The 21,406-nt window shown below is 47.6% G+C and overlaps 1 protein-coding gene across 2 annotated transcripts in view; it reads right to left on the bottom strand.

Moving 5' to 3' along the window:
* Window positions 1-21,406, bottom strand: part of FRMPD1 (FERM and PDZ domain containing 1) — a 162,646-nt gene that overhangs the window by 93,002 nt on the left and 48,238 nt on the right. Inside the window, exon 1 of one of the 2 annotated variants that reach the window (XM_055427076.2) lies at window positions 17,799-17,930. The exons of the other annotated variant lie outside the window; for it this stretch is intronic. The gene's annotated coding sequence lies outside the window, so the exon portion shown is untranslated. Of the gene's footprint in view, window positions 1-17,798; window positions 17,931-21,406 lie in introns of those variants that run through there. 2 annotated transcript variants of the gene reach the window in all.

Raw genomic sequence — 21,406 nt, 5'->3', positions numbered from 1 at the left:
AAAGCCAAAGTCCAATCCCCTCTCCAAAAGGTATTTCTGCCACCCCACGTCCAAGGGCAGCCCCAGGGTCTCCCTGCTCAGCACCTGCCACCCACACTTTCACCCTGGTGCCCTTCACTCCTTTCTCAACAAACATTTCACAGTTCTTGAAGTACGTCAGACTAAAATCCCCATAATCAGTCATTTATTCACTCAGCCATCTATTCACCTGCCATCTCTTGGGGGTCTGTAATTCTCCAGGCACTGAAGTATTAATATAAATGAAACACTATAAGAAGCCAGGAGAAGGGAAGTCAATGAGGCCCAAAAATCAGAAGTACACTTGAACTGAAAGATAACTCATAGTTTCATTGGCAGGTGAAGGGGAAAGAGCAGGCTAGGCAAAGGGAATAGCATGAGCAAATGTCCTGAGGCATGCTGAAGAGTCAGGTGTTGAAAGACTATTTTCATTAACAAGGCATGTGAATGAGGGGCTGAGAACGATTCTGAAAAGTTAGCTCCTCCTGAATTCACCTGCGAACTGCTCTCTTCCCTTCATCTCAACTCTGCTTGTACTCCCTGCCCTGCAGACAGACTCCTCCAAAGCCCTTCTTGAGACCCATCCGCACCATACATCTCTGTACACCTCTCTTTTTGGGGCAGGAATCCTGGCCTCACACCAATGATCTCAGCAACCCCCAGTGAACAGATGGCTCTGTTCCGCTGATCCCTGAGTATGTCTTACCAGGCCAGCTACAGAGAAACCTCTAGATGGTGATAAATTCTCTTGTACCCATAGCCTCTCAACATGGGGCTTAACTTATAATTGGTAAATACTTATAGAATGTAACAGAATTAAACTGGGCAGAATAAATACAAGAAAAGGGATGAGAGTGCACATGTATGCATCTAACTATCATCCAGACAGCTGGGAAAATGGAAACTTTGAAAATTAGCTTCTGGCAAAAGATGGATTAATTCTCTTTAGGCCTGTAATTCTGCATTGACCTAGACGTTTCTCAGTCACACAAATGGTACTTGTTAAACTATGCCATATATCCTAGAAACTTCTGTGCATAAAGGTCAGTGTAGTTTGGAAGTTTAGATTTTTTTTCTTTGCAGGGAGGCAAGAAGAAAAGAGAGAAAAGAAGGCCTCTACTACCTGCCATCTCTGCTGAGATATTCCATACTGATAATTCCAACACAAAGTGAAAATCCTAAGGCCACCTGGGAGGAACCAGTCTTCATCATTCAAGCAGGCAACATTCCTAAATAATTCTTTCCTAAGTGCAAAGAGCCCATGTGTCCCTCAAGTGGCTGGTCTCCTTCTGTTCTGGTTTGGATCCCCCCGAGCTCTGGATTCATCTTCTACTACAGCATTCATTGCACTGATTTGCCTGTCTGTCCCCACAGTGGGCCGTGACCTCTAAAGTCAGATGATTGTTTTTCAATCCCTGTGTGCCCTGAGACCTGGAATATCACCCTCCACACGGTAGATGATCCATCAATGTCATAGAATCAAATGTCATGCTAGGGCTGGAAGTTCAGTTCAGTTCAGTCATTCAGTCAAGTTCAACTCTGCGACCCCATGGACTGCAACACGTCAGACTTCCCTCTCCATCACCAACCTTTGGAGCTTCCTCAAACTCATGTCCATAGAGTCAGTGATACCATCCATCCATCTTATTCTCTGTTGTCCTCTTCTCCTCCTGCCTTCAATCCCTCCCAGTACCAGAGTCTTTTCCAATGAGTCAGCTCTTCGCGTCAGATGGCCAAAGTATTGGAGTTTCAGCTTCAACATCAGTCCTTCCAATGAATATTCAGGACTGATTTCCTTTAGAATGGACTGGTTGGATCTCCTTGCAGTCCAAGGGACTCTCAAGAGTCTTCTCCAACATCACAGTTCAAAAGCATCAATTCTTTGGCGATCAGCTTTCTTTATGGTCCAACTCTCACATCTATACATGACTACTGGAAAAACCATAGCTTTGACTTGACAGAACTTTCTTGGCAAAGTAGTGTCTCTGCTTTTTAGTATGCTGTCTAGGTTGGTCATAACTTTTCTTCCAAGGAGCAAGCCTCTTAATTTCATGGGTGCAGTCACCATCTGGAGTGATTTAGGAACCGCAAAAATAAAGTCTGCACTGTTTCCATTGTTTCCCCATCTATTTGCCATGAAGTGATGGGACCAGATGCCATGATCTTAGTTTTCTGAATGTTAATAAGCCAACTTTTTCACTCTCCTCTTTCACATTCATCAAGAGGCTCTTCAGTTCTTCTCTCTCTCTGCCATAAGGGTGGTATCATCTGTATATCTGAGGTTATGGATATTTCTCCCTGCAATCTTGATTCCAGCTTGTGCTTCATCCAGCCCAGCATTTCTCATGATGTACTCTGCATATAAGTTAAATAAGCAGGGTGACAATATACAGCCTTGACGTACTCCTTTCCCGATTTGGAACCAGTCTGTGTTCCAGGCGCAGTTCTAACTGCTGCTTCTTGACCTGCACACAGCTTTCTCAGGAGGCAGGTCAGGAGGTCAGGTATTCTCATCTCTTGAAGAATTTTCCACAGTTTGTTGTGACCCACTCAGTCAAAGGCTTTGGTGCAGTCAATAAAGCAGATGTTTTTCTGGAACTCTCTTGCTTTTGTGATGATCCAGCAGATGTCGGCAATCTGATCTCTGGTTCCTCGCCTTTTCTAAATCCAGCTTGAACATCTGGAAGTTCATGGTTCACATTCTGTTAAAGCCTGGCTTGGAGAATTTTGAGCATGACTTTGCTAGCACGGGAGATGAGTGCAACTGTGCGGTGCTTAGAGCATTCTTTGGCATTGCCTTTCTTTGGGATTGGAATGAAAACTGACCTTTTCTAGTCCTGTGGCCACTGCTGAGTTTTCCAAATTTGTTGGCATATTGAGTGTAGCACTTTCACAGCATCATCTTTTAGGATTTGAAATAGCTCAACTGGAATTCCATCACCTCTGCTAGCTTTGTTCATATTGATGCTTCCTAAGGCCCATTTGAATTTGTATGCCAGGATGTCTGGCTCTAGGTGAGTGATCACACCATCGTGGTTATCTGGGTCGTGAAGATCTTTTTTTGTATAGTTCTTCTGTGTATTCTTGCCACCTCTTCTTAATATCTTCTGATTCTGTTAGGTCCATACCATTTCTGTTCTTTATTGTGCCCATCTTTGCATGAAATGTTCCCTTGGTATCTCTAATTTTCTTGAAGAGATCTCTAGTCTTTCCCATTCTATTTATTGTCTTCCTGTATTTCTTTGCATTGATCACTGAGGAAGGCTTTCTCATCTCTCCTTGCTATTCTTTGGAATTCTGCATTCAAATGGGTATATCTTTCCTTTTCCCCTTTGCCTTTCACTTCTCTTCTTTTCACAGCTATTTGTAAGGCCTCCTCAGACAGCCATTTTGCCATATTGCATTTCTTTTTCTTGGGGATGGTCTTGATCACTGCCTCCTGTACAATGTCATGAACCTCCACCAATAGTTCTTCGGGCACTCTGTCTGTAAGATCTAATCCCTTGAATCTATGTCACTTCTACTGTATAATCGTAAGGGATTTGATTGGGTCATACCTGAATGGTCTAGTGGTTTCTTCAATTTAAGTCTGAATTTGGCAATAAGGAGTTCATGACCTGAGCCACAGTCAGCTCCCAGTCTTATTTTTGCTGACTGTAAATAGCTTCTCCATCTTTGGCTGCAAAGAATATAAACAATCTGATTTCAGTATTGATTATCCAATGATGTCCATGTGTAGATCTTCTCTTGGGTTATTGGAAGAGGGTGTTTGCTGTTATCAGTGCATTGCCTTGGCAAAACACTATTAGCCTTTGACCTGCTTCGTGTTGTACTCCAAGGCCAAATTTGCCTGTTACTCCAGGTATCTCTTGACTTCCTACTTTTGCATTACAGTCCCCTATAATGAAAAGGACATCTTTTTTGGGTGTTAGTTCTAGAAGGTCTTGTAGGTCTTCATAGAACCATTCAACTTCAGCTTCTTCAGCATTACTGGTCGAGGCATGGACTTGGATTACTGTGATACTGAATGGTTTGCCTTGAAAACGAACAGAAATCATTCTGTCATTTTTGAGATTGCATCCAAGTACTGCATTTTGGACTCTTTTGTTGACTATGATGGCTACTCCATTTCTTCCAAGGGATTCTTGGCCACAGTAGTAGATATAATGGTCATCTGAGTTAAATTCATCCATTCCAGTTCATTTTAGTTCTCCGATTCCTAAAATGTTGATGTTCACTCTTGCCATCTGCTGTTTGACCACCTCCAATTGGCCTTGATTCATGGACCTAACATTCCAGATTCCTATGAAATATCACTCTTTACAGCATCAGACTTTACCTCCATCACCAGTCACATCACCACAACTGGGTATTCTCCATCTCTTCATTCTTTCTGGAGTTATTTCTCCACTGATCTCCAGCAGCATATTGGGCACCTACTGACCTGGGGAGATCATCTTTCAGTGTCCTATCTTTTTGCCTTTTCATACTGTTCATGGGGTTCTCAAGGCAAGAATACTAAAATGGTTTCCCATTCCCTTCTCCAGTGGACCACGTTTTGTCAGAACTCTCCACCATGACCTGTCCGTCTTAGGTGACCCTACACGGAATGGCTCATAGTTTCATTGAGTTAGACAAGGCTGTGGTCCATGTGATCAGATTGGTTTTCTGTGATTGTGGTTTTCATTCTGCCCTCTGATGGAGAAGGATAAGAGGCTTATGGAAGCTTCCTGATAGGAGAGACTGACTGAGGGGGAAACTGGGTCTTGTTCTGATGGGTGGGGCCATGCTCAGTAAATCTTTAATCCAATTTTCTGTTGATGGGCAGGGCTGTGTTCCCTCCCTGTTGTTTGACCTGAGGCCAAACTATGGTGGAGGTAATGAAGATAATGGTTTCATCCTTCAAAAGGCCCCATGCACTCACTGCTTCCCTCAGTGCCCCCAACCCTGCAGCAGGCCACCACCAACCCACACCTCTGCCTGAGACTCCTGGACACTCATGGGCAAGTCTGGGTCAGTCTCTTGTGGGGTCACTGCTCCTTTCTCCTGGGTCCTGGTGCACACAAGGTTTTGTTTGTGCCCTCTAAGAGTCTGTTCTCCCAGTTTTGTGTAAGTCCTGGTAGCTGTTCGGTGGGATTAATGGTGACCTCCTCCAAGAGGGTTTATGCCATACCCAGGTCTGCTGCACCCAGATGCCCTGCCCCTGCAGCAGTCCACTGCTGACCCGTACCTCTGCAGGAGACACCCAAACACAGTTCTGTCTCAGTCTCTGTGGGGTCTCTGGGACCTGGTGTGCACAAGGTTTATTTGAGCCCTCTGTTTTTCCCGTGGTCATGTATGGATGTGAGAGTTGGACTATGAAGAAAGCTGAGTGCCGAAGAATTGATGCTTTTGAACTGTGATGTTGGAGAAGACTCTTGAGAGTCCCTTGTACCGCAAGGAGATTCAACCAGTCCATTCTACAGGAGCTCAATCCTGGGTGTTCATTGGAAGGACTGATGCTAAAGCTGAAACTCCAATACTTTGTCCACCTCATGCGACGAGTTGACTCACTGGAAAAGACTCTGATGCTGGGAAAGGTTGGGGGCGGGAGGAGAAGGGGACAACAGAGAATGAGATGGCTGGATGGCATCACCGGCTCTGTGGACATGAGTTTGAGTGAACTCCGGGAGTTGGTGATGGACAGGGAGGCCTGGCGTGCTGTGATTCATGGGCTCGCAGAGAGTCGGACACGACTGAGCAACTGAACTGAACTGAACTGAGCGCCTCTGGCAGGTATGGGGTTTGATTCTAAATGCAATTTCACAGCTCCTACCATCTTGCTGGGGCTTCTCTACCCTTGGAAGTGGGGTATCTCCTCAAAGTCCATGGCTGTGTGGCACTGGATGGCTGAAAAGGACCTTAGAAATAAACTAGTCCACCTATGGGCTTCCCTTGTATCTCAGTAAAGAATCCACCTGCAATGCAGGAGACCCAGGTTTGATCCCTGGGTCAGGAAGATTCCCAGAAGAAGGGAATGGCAACCCACACCAGTATTCCTGCCTGGAGAATTCCCAGGACAGAGAAGCCTGGCGGTCTACAGTCCACAGGGTTGCAAAGAGTCAAATAAGACTCAGCGACTAACACAGACATATAGGAATCAGAGGCTCAGACACGTGAAGCAGCTTCTCCAAATACACAGAGAGCTGGTGGTAATTAGCAGGTGGAAGAGAGAAAGAAATAAAAAATATTAGCAATGCTTGAGAAATTAGGCTGAGGGGTTTGATGGAACTTAGAAAGGATGACAAATTGGGGGATAACTAACTTTGGTTTTGGACAGCCTCTAACACAGAGAACAAGCTTTATCTTTCTTCTCCATGACAGCCCTTCAGATAATATAAAAAGGAAATTGACACTTATTGAATATTTAACCATATACAGGTGGAAAACAGCAATCCTGTCCTCCCTGTGTCTTCTATAAGTTTAACACTCACAGATAATCAGTTAAATAAACAAGTAAATTATGTGTCTCAGTTCACACAGCTAGTAAACCCGGGTCTGACTGAGGCCAAAGCCCTGGTGCTTGCTACTGCGTGAGGTCACAGGTAGCCTTGGCCATATCTCAGGGTGACAGGCAGCAGCTCCAGATGCTGAATGTTAGGTCTGCAGCCTACCCACCCTCTGAAAAGGCAGAGAGCTTTTTCACCCTTCACGAGCGCTTCAGTGACAGGCTAGACCCACTACAGAAACAGGTATAAGATAGAGAAACAAGAGGCCCTTATTTGCCCTTGACTTAGAGGATACCACTGATGACTTAAAAGCAACGGGGCAGCTGGGAGCCAGATGCAAGCAAGGCAGTCATCAGAACCATAGCTCTCGACTTCATCAGTCAACACTGTATGCCAAGCCTCTGCCCGGCACCAGGCCTCTTTTTGGCTTTAGATTGAACCACGCTTGTCCTTACCCGGGAGAAGCTCACAGTCAAGTGGGGCAGGTTACATGGAAACACCCCATGACCACAGGGCCCAGGGAGTGTTATCCAGGAGGGATGACAGAGTTGGGGAGGAGGGCTCACCTTGCCTGGAAGAGACTTCCCGGACAATGCAGGACACTTTGATGTGGGGATATTTCCAAGCAGCTACACCAAACAAGTCTTGTCAAAATGGGAAATTGATGTTCTCTACACCCAGCAAATAAATTTAGTAGAAATCACTGAAGTTCTCCCCCTCTTCTGCCCTTCTGGCTCCAAGCCATAAAGTGGAATATCTGCTTTACTAGACGTTGAGACAGTTGAATGGCATCACCGACTGAATGGACAAGAGTTTGGGTAAACTCTGGGAGTTGGTGATGGACAGGGAGGCCTGGCGTGCTGTGATTCATGGGGTTGCAAAGAGTCGGACACAACTGAGAGACTGAACTGAACTGAACTGAACTGAAGGTCCCTTGCAGACCTGAGGTTTTTCCACGTCATGTCCAGTCAGATGACCAGGAAGGGGGAAATATAGGGCCCTGGTGGGGACACAACTGAGGGCACCTTTGGGTGGACTTCTGTATTTGCCTTTCCCCTGAGGGCTCAGTTCAAATGCCAGTCCCTTCCCAAAGCCTTCCCAGCCATCATCCAAGGCATGGCCAGCCCTCTGCTGGGCTCCTGTTAGTCTCTGTAACATGCAGCACTTTGCCCCACACTGACTTCCTGCAGGCTGGGCAGAAGCCATCTGATTCACCTGTCTCCTCTCTCCTCCCCAACACTCCTGTCCCCTTCCCTGCACAGGCCTTTCTTAGCAAAGCATATTGAATTGAGTGGAGCTGTGGTCCAGGAGCCCGCTCTGGGCAGGTGTGAGCCGTAATCCTAGAGCAGCAGTGACGGTCACAAGCAGAGAGCCTGGCACTGCTTGGTGCCAGGTCCTCCCAGCTGCTCCCTTCCCTCTGCTTCCTCTCAGCTCCACCTGCCTCAGCAGACCCAACACTCCCTCTTGCCCTAGGCCTCTTTGGCACTCTGGAATGTCAAGTGCAATTAAAGTGGTGCACACACTTTTGGGGGGGGGGAAAGCATATTTTATTGTGCATTGCATTTGGAGAGCTCATTAGCCAGCAGCAGATGGAAGACCCCACTTAAAGGACTGTGAACTTCAGCTAGCTGAAGGGCAAGAAGATCACACTGCAATGTGCATTCAGCGCTGCAAAGCAGCATTGCCTCATCACTGATAGAAAGAGACATGAACTTGGGCACTGAGAATATAAATAATTTCCCTCAAGTTCAGTGAGTCAATCTTGGACTAAATTAGAGGGGAAATTCAAGGACATTAAGTCTTCCTCTACATGTCCCTTCTCTACCCAGAGCATGTTCATTGTGGGATCTCCCCTAAGTCTAAGACCTGGTAATGAATATTTTAATAGACACAGCTTCTCCTTTCCATTGATAAAAACTCCCCCTGACCAGCCAGCGTATGCCCGAAGATGACAGGTGGACTAGAAACACCCGCATTTTCCCTGGCAGCCTAATCCATGAGCCCCTCCTACATCTATGGTGGGGTGGATTAGAGCAGGCTCAGCACCCTCAGAGTAGCAGCCACGATGCTGAAGGAAGGAAGAGACATGAAGCATGAAGAATGAAGACTCAAGGCTGACCTGGAGAGCTGGGTCCAAATATAACTGAGAGAAAAAACAATCATGGGAGATGTCAGAACTGAATTTGACCCCAGCTTCACCTCGTATTAGCTGAGAGGTCTTAGCTTAGGCAATTTCCCTGACACTTAGTTCCTTCATCTATAAAATACAGCTTAAAAATGCAAAAAAAAAAAAAAAGAAGAAGAAGAAAGATAGTCACATATGTAGAAAAGGTAGAGTTAAAAAAAAAGCAAAAAAGTAGACAAAGGCCCACTAAAAAAAAATGTTCACACCTTAATCCCAGGAAACTGAAAATGTTAGCTGACTTGGAAACAGGGTCATTGCAGATGTAATTAAGTTAAGGATCTTATCCTGGATTATTCAGGTTGGCCTTTAATCTATCGGGCTTTACAGCTGGCGCTAGTGGTAAAGAAATGCCTGCCAATACAGGAGACATAAGAGAGGTGAGTTCGATCCCTGGGTTGCAAAAATCCCCTGGAGGAGGGCATGGCAACCCACTCCAGTATTCTTGCCTGGAGAATCCCATGAACAGAGGAGACTGGTGGGCCACAGTCTACAGGGTCGCAAAGAATCAGACAAGACTGAAATGACTTAGCACGCACGCATGCCCCTATAAGAGTGAGGCAAAGGGAGATTTGATGGATGGAAGAGAAGGAGACAACGTGACCAAGGAAGCAGAAACTGGAGTGAAGCAGCCACAACTCAAGTGCCAGAAGCTACCAGGAGTTGGAAGAGGCAGAAAAAGAATGGTTCCTCTGAGCCTCCTGACGGAGTGTGGCCCTGCTGACACCCTGATTTCAGACTTCTGGTCTCCAGAATTATTGAGAGAATAGATTCCTGTGGTTTTAAGTCAGAGTTGTGGGGATTTGCCACAGCAGCCAGAGAAAAGTAATGGAGTCATGGGTCTGATGAGGGATCTGAGTCCCAGACAGACAGGGGGCAGACTCACCCAGAGCCGCTCTGTGTCAGCCACTAATCTGGGACACTGCTCCATGGCCCACCTGGTATCTGTGACACCAACATGCATGCAGTCCCCAGTGGCCCATGTAAAGCCCAGAAGAAGCAGCTGATAGCAAATTATATGCAGAGCACATCATGCAAAATGCTGGGCTGGATGAAGCACAAGCTGAAAGCAAGATTGCCAGGAGAAATATCAATAACCTCAGATAAGCAGATGATACCACCCTTTTGACAGAAAGGAAAGAGGAACTAAAGAGCCTCTTGATGAAAGTGAAAGAGGAGTGTGAAAAAGTTGGCTTAAAACTCAACATTCAAAAAACTAAGATCATGGCATCTGGTCCCATCACTTCATGGCAAATAGATGGGGAAAAAAATGGAAACAGTGACAGACTTTATTTTCTTGGGCTCCAAAATCACTGTGGACTGTGACTGCAGCCATGAAATTAAAGACATTTTCTCCTTGGAAGAAAAGGTATGACAAACCTAGACAGCATATTAAAAAGCAGGACATCATTTTGGTGACAAAGGTCCATCCAGTCAAAGCTATAGTTTTTCTAGTAGTCATGTACTGATGTGAGAGTTGGACCATAAGGAAGGCTGAGCACTGAAGAATTGATGCTTTTGAACTGTGGTGCTGGAAAAGACTCTTGAGAGCTCCTTGGACAGCAAGGAGATCAAACCAGTCAATCCTAAAGGAAATCAACCCTGAATACTCATTGGAAGGACAGATGCTGAAGCTGAAACTCCAATACTTTGGCCACCTGATGCAAACAGCTGACTCATCTGAAAAGACCCTGATGCTGGGAAAGACTGAAGGCAGAAGGATAAGAGGACAGCAGAGGATGAGATGGCTGGATGGCATCATGGAATCAATGGACATGAGTCTGAGCAAACTTCAAGAGATAGTGAAGGACAGGGAAGCCCAGCATGTGGCAGTCCATGAAGTCACCAAGAGTCGGACACGACTGAGTGACTGAAAAACAACAGGGGCCCACAGGGAGCCCAACTGGGCCACAGGCTGTGTTAATACAAGGACAGACTCTGAAGTGAGGCTCCTGGACCCCACCTGCACAGCTGGGTCCAATTCTCAGCTCTGTCCTTTCCAGGGGACTGAATAAATTGGGGGCATTCTGACTAAAGAAGTAAAGACTCTGGGAACCTGACCCCTGTCTTTGAATGTCCAAATGGCTAAAAAGGCTGTCATGGGAAAGAAGAAATGGATTTTTGTACAGGGCTTCAAAGAGCAGAATCAAGGCCAATGGGGCAGCCATTGCCTGGAGGAAGAGCTGGGTTCAGCATAATGAAGAACCTTCTAATAATCAGAGCCAACTGACAAGGGACTAGGAATGCCTCAGGGACAGGCAGGTCCACGCACAGAGGCTGGGTGTGCTAGTGAAATTCCTGCACCAAACAAAGGCTACACTTGACCTTCTCCAGGGTTGGCAACTTTGTTTGAAGGCCTGCGCCTTGTGGCTAAAATATCCTGTGTGAATCTAAGTTTTCGGCATACAGACAGGGAACACTCTCACTAAAACCTTACCCAGCTTTTGTGAAGCACTGAGTACTGCCACTGCCCAGGAATGAACTCCGAAAAGAAAACAATCAATTCTTCCTGTTTCTATATTCAAAATGTCCCTCATCCCCAAGGAGGAAGGAAGAGGAAAAACATATACTTCTGTACAGACATCACCTGTAAGCCAGCCAGGGGTCAACAGCACGTGCACCAGTCCCAGAGGAACCCTGGACATGGACAGCCTGGGCTTGATGCCCTTCTCCAGGGAAAACCAGAGAGAACACAGACTCCAACTACCCACTAAATTACTTTCATAAGAACAAATAAATGGCACCCTCATCTTTATTTTGATAACTGCTTTTCCTCTTGCATCCTTCTGAATCCTATATGTGGAATAAACTGAACAACCAGACAGTAACTCAGAAGTTTAACCACGTCGACGCTCACACGATACTCACAGGTACTAGCCTCAGGTCACTCGGCGGGGACAGCGGTTGGCATTGTTACCACTAGTTGTTACAAGTTCTAGCCTACACCCTACATTCTGGATACTCAGAGAACAGGAAGTGCAGTATTTCACATCTGCCGGCACATCTGTCTTCTCTTAAGTCTAAGTCTCAGAGAACTAAGCACTGTTGCATCCAGATGAATTCCTCTGAAGCTCTTTCTGTTCAGGATTTTGACAGTTTGCCATGTTACCCTTTTGCTGAAAAGGCTGAGCTTCTCCAATCATTCCTCAAGAGAAGTCAAAAGAACACACTTTCATACTTTTAGATTTACCACCATACCATTTCTAGCCTGTAATTAGAGTTTTTCCTTCTTTTTTTCCCCATAAGAACCAGTGTTAAGCACACACATCATTTAGCAGCCAGTTTGTGAAAAGACTGGAAGCCTGAACCATTTCTAACCACTGGCAAAAAGGTCTCCAAACATCAAGTGGGTCCCTGAGAATTTTGTTTCACTTTAGTGAACATAACTGGCTACTGCCCTCACATCAATCAGCCAGGCACTAAATTAGGCTGCCCATGGTCCTTCAAGCAGATAGTTAACTTTGTATAAAAAATCTTTATGTTTGTAGAGCTGCATAATATAATCTGTAGTTACCAAAATAAATGTAAGACTGTTTCACCCTGCTTCCGTGAATGTGTGGTAAGTTTGGTGTGTATCTTGGACTATCGTAGAAGTACAGCTACAACAGCTGCACATAAGTCAGAATTTTACATACTGATGGGTGTTAAGTACACAGGCATGCTTGGTATTTGAGTTTCCCACATCAAATCTTTGAGTATAGGGCGGAATCCTTCTACAATATGAACAATTATTACCAAGTCTGTCTAACTTGAAATTTCAAATTTTACATATTTATTAAAATGGGTTGTTTAGTCACTAAGTTGTGTCTGACACTTACACGCTAGTGACCCTGTAGACTGTAGCCTGCCAGGCTCCTCTGTCTATGGGATTTCCCAGGTAAGAAAACTGGAGCAGGTTGCCATTTCCTTCTCAGGGGTTCTTCCCAACTTAGGGATCGAACCTGCATCTCCTGCCTTGAAGGTAGATTCTTTACCAATAAGCTACCAGGGAGGCCCATTTAATAAAATAGGCCATACTGAAGAAGCTAAACTCAAAACTCAGACTCATCTCTGAGATTACATCACGCCTTCATCAAACGAAGGGCCTACATTTCGAGGCATCTGAATGTCACAAGGGAATTTAGCTGAGGACCACAACCCCCTGTGCATTAGCATCCTGTTTCTGGCCTGACTCAAACCATTTCAGAACTCATAAAATCACCAGTTTCTGTTACTCCAATATGGCAAAGTCATCACTAGGGCTGGGCTCTGTGAGAAAGGCTGTGGGGTAGAGGTAAGAGGGGGGTTATGCCCACCCTCCCAGGGACTTCTCAAGGCCATGGCCAGAAACACAAGTGGCCACACACAGAATCCTTTAAGGCTGACAGTGATGCTGCTTTATAAGAGGTACTAACTGCAGAGGTGGGAAGTCAGGTGAAGACGAAGATCCTGCCTGGGACAAGGGGATAAGGAAGACAATTCCCAGGACAAATCAGATTTGAGCTGGGCCTTCAGGCAAGGGCAAGACCACCAGGGCTGAGGTGAATGCTAGGCAGAGGGGCCACATGGATGGATGAGCAAAGCCCTAGCCCTGGGCGGGGGGCGGGGGAGGGATTATGCATGGGGGACAGGGTGAAGGAGGAGAGGCACGGAGGCAGGATGAAGACACCCCATCGTGTCTGCCAGGCTGAGGTCCCTGGACTTCATTCTCCATATACAAGGGACCCACTGAAGGCCTCTGGACCACATGTTAGAAGACACAAGCCTGACACTCTCTAGTGGAAGGAGGAGGATGTGTTTGAGAGAGACTTTAGAAGTAAAAATGACAGGACTTGATGAGTGATTGATTTAAGGATGGAGGGATCAAGGGAACAGGTAGGTCCCAGATGACCATTCTCCCCTGCTGTGCGGCTCCTGGCTTGGAGGGGGAGGGGCACGCTGCCTATCAGGGATCCCACAGTGGGCAGGCAAGGCTAGCTTTGGTGCCACCATGGGCTCAGCCCCAGTCAAGCTTCCCCTGGGCACATCTATGGGGGTGCCCTGGGTACCTTCAGAGTTGCAGCGAGAGAGAGGAGATAAGGGAAAGGAGAAGTGAAGGAGGGTCAGAGAGGAAAGGAGGAGCTGACAGGGAAGGGATGCAGAGACAAGGTTTTGTTTTTGAAGTGAACTGTCAACAACTTTAATGAACTTGAACTGTGTCCACCAAAGCAGACTGATTTGTGGATGCCCGAGGGCTCCAGCCTCTGTAGTTCACTGTGGCCAGTTCTCTCAGACCAGCTCTCGCCTTACCTGCAGAACTGGGTCTACAGTGAAACATCCCAAAGCAGTAGCAGTAGCTCACCACAACCCCAGGGCCCAGTCCTGATGGTAAGAGGGTGGTTGACTGGATGTTCCTCTTTCCAAAACTCCAAAATCATAGTTTTGCGTTCAAGGGGAAGACAACCTGCTCCAGAGTCTCCTTTATAACAGTGAGGATGACATCTGTCCAGACAGCCCATCTAGGCCTAGAACCCACAAGCTCCTTCAGACCTCCAGGCGTTTGCATCTACTGTTCCCTCTGCCTGGAAGCTTGCTACATCCCTGGCTCTATTCTAATATAGCAACACATGTAATCCTCAAAGCAACCCTAATCTATACCCCTAGTTTATAGATTAAGAAACCCAGAAGACTATATAACCTGACCGTGGAATATATTTAGTTGTCAGGGGGACCAGGACTCCAGGCGGTGTGGCCCCAGGGTCTGCATACTTCTACACAAAGTCACCCCACCTCTTCCAGATCTGGGCTGCCTCTCTCAGTTTCAGGCATGACTGGCTCCCTCTCTTGCTACCTCTCCATGGCTCAGACAGGCCTTGCCTGCCCACCCTCAAATGGAGCACTCCACTACCCACCTTCTCTCACATTACCCTGCTTATTTCCTTCCCAGCCCTTGGCACCATCTGCAATTATCTTATTTATATATTTGTTCGTTTATTATGTTTATCAAACTAGAATATACACTCCAGGAATGCAGGGATCTTGCCTTTTGTTCCAGTGTATTCCTGGGGCACCTAGAATAACTCTCTGGCACAGAGTAGGTGTTCTATGAATAACTGTTGAATGAGCAAATGAAGGATAGTATTTTGGAGGCTACATGGTGCTACCTAGGTATTGCAATGCTGTCCTTTACCCCCCTGTCCTCCTCTTCTTCCTTGACTACTACAAATGCTCCTCCCTACACTAGGCAGATGAAGCAGGCACCCAGTTCCCAGTATATACGGACAAGGCTGACCTATTTATAACTGTGTCTGACGGTCAAGTCCTCCAGACCCAGGTCCTTGATCACTAATGATAAGCTTGTGGGAGGCAGAGATTCCATCTTCCAATTTATCCCTCTGTAGCCTTCCACCACTGAACAGTACTTGCAGTTCACCGGCCGCTGCTGATGTCAGTTATGGTCCGAACAACCTCCAAAGAACAAAAAGCCCCCATGCCTTGAATCAGGAGGCATCTTGAATACAAATCACACTGTCATAGGAACTCCATCCTGGTGGAGATGTTCTAACACAATGAAAAGTGAAAGTGAAAGTCACTCAGTCGTGTCCAACTCTTTGCAACCCCATGGACTATACAGTTCATGGAATTCTCCAGGCCAGAATACTGGCGTGAGCAGCTTTTCCCTTCTCCAAGGGATCTTCCCAACCCACAGAACGAACCCAGGTCTCCCGCCTTGCAGGCGGATTCTTTACCAACTGAGCTATTAGGGAAGCCCTCTAACATAATACAGACTGCTAAAACAAAAGTACTATTTACATACTTCAACATTTAGGGAACTTGCCTATGAATCTGCTATTAAAAGGAACTAACTTATCAAACACTCATTGTACGCAAACACTGTTAGACACTTTTACACACAAGACCTCATTTAACCCTGTGAGTCTGGAATTATTATTATTCCCCTTTGACAAAGGAGAAAAGTGAGGCTCAGAGGTCCAACACCCCCAAACCAGTGTGGATTCCGGCCCAGGGTCAGTGCCTTCTGAATCACTTTCCACTGTCCTCTGCTCTGAGGTGTTCTGTCCTCTCTTGCGCTTCCACCAGTCTTGCTGTTCTTCATCTGGGCCCTGTGCTTTCCGACCTGTGTACCTTTGCTCATTCCAGCTCTGTGATCTACTTTTTACCACCTCTCCACTTTTCACCACCTGTTGAATCCTCTTCTTCCTTCCACTTTCCATGGTGCACATGTCCCCAGTCTCCCCAGTTAGAATTCACTCCCCATGGCATTCCCAGAGGTCCTAGGGTTTAGCCCCCAGAATGCCCTGTGGTATTTCTCTTTATTTCTCACTAAAATCTGAGTTCCTTGAGGATAGAGCTCATTAGTATTTTACCTCTTTGTTTCCTCCTGAGTGAGTTGAGAAAGTTCTTGCTGAACCACTGAGAAATGAAGAGGGGAAAGACTGGTGGCACTGGAAGGCATCTGAGAGATCGAAGGCTCTGAACAAATTAGCTTCAATTACAGAGTATGGTTCAGGAGAGGCAAATTTATGATTTATGTGCCACAATTCTGCCATTTTCCTGCTCCAGTCCCAAAACACACTCTCATTAGTCCTCTGATTTCATAAAGCTTGAAACTTAAAACCGGGAAGTCTAGGAAGGAAATCAAATAATAAAATCACTTCCATAAGAATCCTTTCATAGTAATGGATTTCACCCACACACTGGGGAGCCACTAATTGCAGCTCAAGCAGGAGATGGGGGGGGAGGTGTTGGTAAGAGACTGGACAAAGGACAAAGTTCAGCTGCTAGGATGTCACAGTTAACCACCTTGAGTTTGTTCTGCCGTGGATGCACCAGAATCCACCTCTCCTGGAAAATATGCCCTTGCCTAACTGTTGGCCTCTCCAATCACAGCTATGTTGAACATCCACCAAAGGATATCTGGTCTATAAGTGATTTTAAATTGTCTTGATTGGAAAACATCTCAGGCTGTGGCTTTAGACTAGAAACTAGGAGATGCTGGCCTCTATGTTAGGACCCTTAGATCAGTGAATTATTTTTTCCCCCACACAACTATTTGAGGTTTTCACTAAAATAACCGACTCACAAACAGAAATGCTTCCTGATCTATAAGCCACTTTGAAAACAAATCATTATGCCGTTAAATATTTTATGATGGTCCAACGCTCTGAAGGGGGAAAGGTGAGCATTCACCATCCTTACCATGTCTATTTCAGGACTCGAAACAAACTGCCAATGTCTCCTTTATTTTCTAAACGCCCATTTGCAAGTGCTGCGTGGATTCCTGGTGAAATAGTCCCTCCCCAAATACAGAGACCGGGAGATTTCACTTCACCAGGTTTATAGCCGAAGGATCTCAACGATCAGCTAGTGCACTCAACACCCGCCCCGACCTTTTTATAGGCGGCAAAACTGGTAGGGGATACTTGCCCAACGTCACATAGTCAGTGGATGGCAGAGTAGCCACCAGGAGCCAGGGTCCCGACTCCCCGCCCTGGGAGCATCCGCTATTTCCAAAGGCTGACTCAACACTCCTCCTAAAGCTCAGCCAGAGCTGCTGCAGGTTAGCAACTTGACCCCTGAGACTGACTTCTGTAAGGTCCCAACATTTCTCTACACCCCCAAGGAGCTGTGAAACTGAGACACTCAGAGGTGCCCAGCGACTCACAAAGTGGCAATAAAGCAGGACGCTTCAGGTGATCGCCCCTGGCGAACCCCTCCTGGTCCAGGTGTGGCCGTAGAGATCAGGTAGGGCGAGTTGGTCTGAGGTCATTCAGAAAGTTGGCCGCTGGCCGTGGCAGCACTTGAACCCAGGTGGCCCGGTTTGCCGCTCTTTTGCAGTATGCCATGCAGATCTCGAAAACTTAAGCAATACATTGATACTGTGTAAAGATTTAAACACCGCAGGCCCTGAGCGAGACCGAGACGCGCGCCCCACGCCGGGAGTGGGGGCTCTAGGACTGGAGGCGGGCGCGGGTCACCAGGAGCCGGTGGTGCAAGCGGAGCGCACGGCGGAGGGCGGCGCGGAGGAAGCCGCGGGGGCAGGCAGCCCGTAGCTCCCGGAGGCGCAGGCCCGGGGCGTAGGGACCAGCAGTCCCCCCCAAAACTTTGCGGCGCCGGGACCTCGCCCTTACCTGCAAGGAAGCGCCGCCCGCGCGGACGCGGACCTGGCGGGCTGACGCTCTCGGCTAGGGGCGGCCCCGCCCGGCGGCTGCACGGACGCGGGCAAGGCTCGGCCAGCGGCTCGGCTCGGGCTCGGCTCGGGCTCCGCCTCCCGCGCCGCGGCTGCAGCCGGAGGGGGGGCGCACGGCCCGGCCGCGCCCGCCCGCGCCGTCTGGCCGCGGCAGGTGCTGAGGCTGCAGCTGCGGGGCTGCCAGCTGCCGCCGCCGCGACCCCCGCCCCGGGGGAGGAGCCCTGCGCGCCGCCTCCGCGGGCCTCGGAGGTCCCGGCCCGCCGCAGTGGGCGGTCCCGCTCCCACCCGGGCCCTGCCTCCGCCGGCCTCGGCCAGCTCTTGCCTGGGCGCGCAGCGTCCTCCGGGTACCCACTGGGAGACTGAGGCTGGGAGAGGAAGGGGCTCCCAGGCTCACCCGGACGGGTGGCGTGCAGCCAGAACTAGAACCCAGAAGAGTCACGATCCCCTTCTCACTCCTCCCTTCCCCAGGCTCTCTTACTCCAAGGCCTTTTGAAGAGAACTCCCGCTACACGGGACTCTAGGGACACAGATGATCCCGACTGTCCCCCACACCACCACCACAGACACGCGCGCGCACACACAGATACATACACACACGCGCGCGCGCCTGCGCGCGCGCCCTCGGGCTGAGGGGAGGTAGAAGGGGTGGGTCCACACTTAGCACTATGGACCACCTCCCCTGCCTCTGCAAACTCCCTGGTCTCTGGGGTGCTGGTTCCTCTGATCTCTCTAGCCATTCCTTCCTAGTCTTCTTGAGGGCTCCTCAAAACCCAAAGCCCTAAAATGTTGGGGTGCCCTCAGGACTCTGCATTCAGCCCTCTTCTGACTCCCTGGCTACCCACCCACTCCACTGGCTCCAGTCCTACCGCTTCTCTAGCCATCCTACCCATTTGCAGGATGGATACTCAGAACTCTTTCTTGAGGAAATATCTACTCAACACCTCCTAGGTCCCTGTACTGTGTTAGACACCGGAGATTCAGCCTTGACTAAAACACAGTTCCTACTCTCACAGAATGTACTGCCTGGCGGACTGCTAATACAGTGCAGTTCCTGTAACCATAATGTGATCCTTGGGGGCCAAGGGGGCATGGCAGCCTGCACTGGCTGAAGGAATACCGCCTCTTGGAGAAGATGCCCTCCAAAAAGAAACCTGAAAGGCCAAGGGGGTTGCCAGTGAACCAGTGTGGAAAGAGCCTTCCAGACATGGACCATAGAAACAAAGACCCTAGGGCTAGAGAGAGCCCAGTGGGGAGGGGCAGGAGCCCAGGGCTGAAGCAGCAAAGTCAGCCAGGATCATGCTGGGAGTTTTGAGTAGGGAAGGGGCATGTTAGAAGGGGTGTTAGGTTGGCACGTTAGAAGGGGCATCAGGTTGGCACGTTAGATCATTTTGGTGGTGGAATGGAGCACAGATATAAATTTGAAAGTGTGTCCTTCACCCCCACCACACACACACCCAAAAGCACCCAGCAGCATTGCAGTAGCTGGACCTGAAGTCCACCTGGCCTGAATGAAGAAAGGGCTTTCAGCACAGACCCCCTCTCATGGTTCATTCCCAAATCCAGGCTTCTATCCAAAAACTCTCTCCTGAGAGGCTCCATCTTTAAAATGTGTCCTAGGTACCTCCACCCAAAACTCCCATTTCTCTTAGTGCCCCAGGAGTGAAGTTAGCCCTTCACTCCTTGGGGCCTCCTTCCCTGGCCCATCTCCATTCTAACACTAGTTAGAATGTACAGAGTTCTACCCCCACCATCAGCACCATTAGGGAAAATGGACAAAAATGGAAAAATTGTAAGCCATGGTGGAAATAGTCTGCCGCTAAAAAGTTAAATTTGTACCTCTCCATATTATTACTTATAACTGAATGTGAATCTAAAATTATCTCTAAAGTTTAAGCTTTAACATTATGTGTTGTAGATAAAAATAACCAAATTACTCTCCCTAAAGAAGGAGGAGGTCACTTGTCAAGAAGGAAAATAAAAACTCAAACTTCTTGTCCAGTGAGTACAAATTTTGCCCATGGAATTTTGTTCCTCTCAATGTCCTAGCTGCCCATACCAGAAGTGTCTGCATCTTCAGGTGCTTTATGTATATCTGTATAAACAATTTCACCTTTAAACCCTGGGTTCCCACTGCCATTCTGATCCCTCATCCCCGTTCAGCCTTCCTGGTCTGCCTGTTGCTTAAATACCAAGGTTGCTTGTGTCCCCTCTTGGTGCCTATTTCTCTCTTCACCCTCACTGAGAAGTTCCACCCACTGCAATTCTATTCTTCAACTGAGATTTTCTGTGCTCCAAACCCAGAGACACTACTGGCTGCTGCAACTCCTGAATGCCCCTCAGGTACCCAAGTCTCAACAGAGCCAAAACCAAATTCACATCTTTCCCCTACTGCATTGCTTCCATATCTCAACTGGTGGTGGGACTTAAGCCAGAAACCAAAGGAACATTCTAGACTCTTCCATCTTCCTGGCCCTCATATCCTATTGGTCACTAAGTCCAGTTAACTCTGTCTGCATGACATCTCTCATACACATCATCTCTTGATCCTGCTGCCCTTGCCTTAGTTGGAGCCTCATCATTTCTTAGTGAAGCACAGCTTCACCAAGTGCTGCCACATGCTACCAGTGACCTTTCTAAACCATAAATCTGATGTCACTCTCCTGCTGAAGATACCTCCAATTTTCCTTCTTGGCCTGGTGTTAAAGCTCTAACTCCTTAGCATGGCATGAAATCCCCAGCGATCCAACCCATTACTGCTGTAGCCCCATCCCCACCTCACCCCGTACCTGCACACCAAAGACCTCATGTTCCTAGGGCAATCATATTTTACAGTAGTAAAAACAGCTATAATTTATTAATTTATTACTCTATGTCAGACACTGGGTTGATTGCTTTACACACACTATCTCATGTAATAAAAGGCATAGAACCCAGTGCTAAAACCGAGTCTCAAGCCAAACCGCCTGAGTTCAAATCCCAAAGAAGTCATGTGTTATCCTGTGTCATGTTGGGAAAATTCTATAAGCTCTCAGTTCTAGGTTTCTTCCTCTGCAGAGGGGAACTTAATAAGAACACCTGCAACCTAGGCATGTTCTAAAAAGAGTTGTTAGAGATGAAACAGTAGCTAGCACTGTTAGTCATGCATATAATCAGTATACGCAGTGAGGATTGCTATGCTCCTTTTACAGTGAAGGAAACTGAGGGTCCAAGAAGGAACATCACTTACCTATGATTCCACAGTTTTAAAGTAGCTGCACTGGGATTCAACCAGAATTCTTCATCCCATACTGCAAAATACTTTGCATAAGCTACTGCCTCACTGGGGAGGCTTCCCTATTTCACTGGGTTTACCACAGCCCTCCAAACTTTCTTCCTCCTTTAAATCCTGGTCAAAGATATCTTCTCTTCTCTGAGGTCCCCCAGTCCCTTGTTTGTGCCTGGGCTGTGCTTGGTTTGCTCCTTGGCAGAAAAGCTATGACAAACCTAGACAGTGTGTTAAACAGCAAAGACATCACTTTGCCAACAAAGGTCTGTATAGTCAAGGTTATG

The sequence above is a fragment of the Moschus berezovskii genome, chromosome 7, assembly GCF_049115385.1.
Source record: "Moschus berezovskii isolate FMDL1 chromosome 7, NW_MosBer_1.0, whole genome shotgun sequence".
Lineage (NCBI taxonomy): Eukaryota > Metazoa > Chordata > Mammalia > Artiodactyla > Moschidae > Moschus > Moschus berezovskii.
This window is presented reverse-complemented; position numbering and strand designations above follow the sequence as displayed.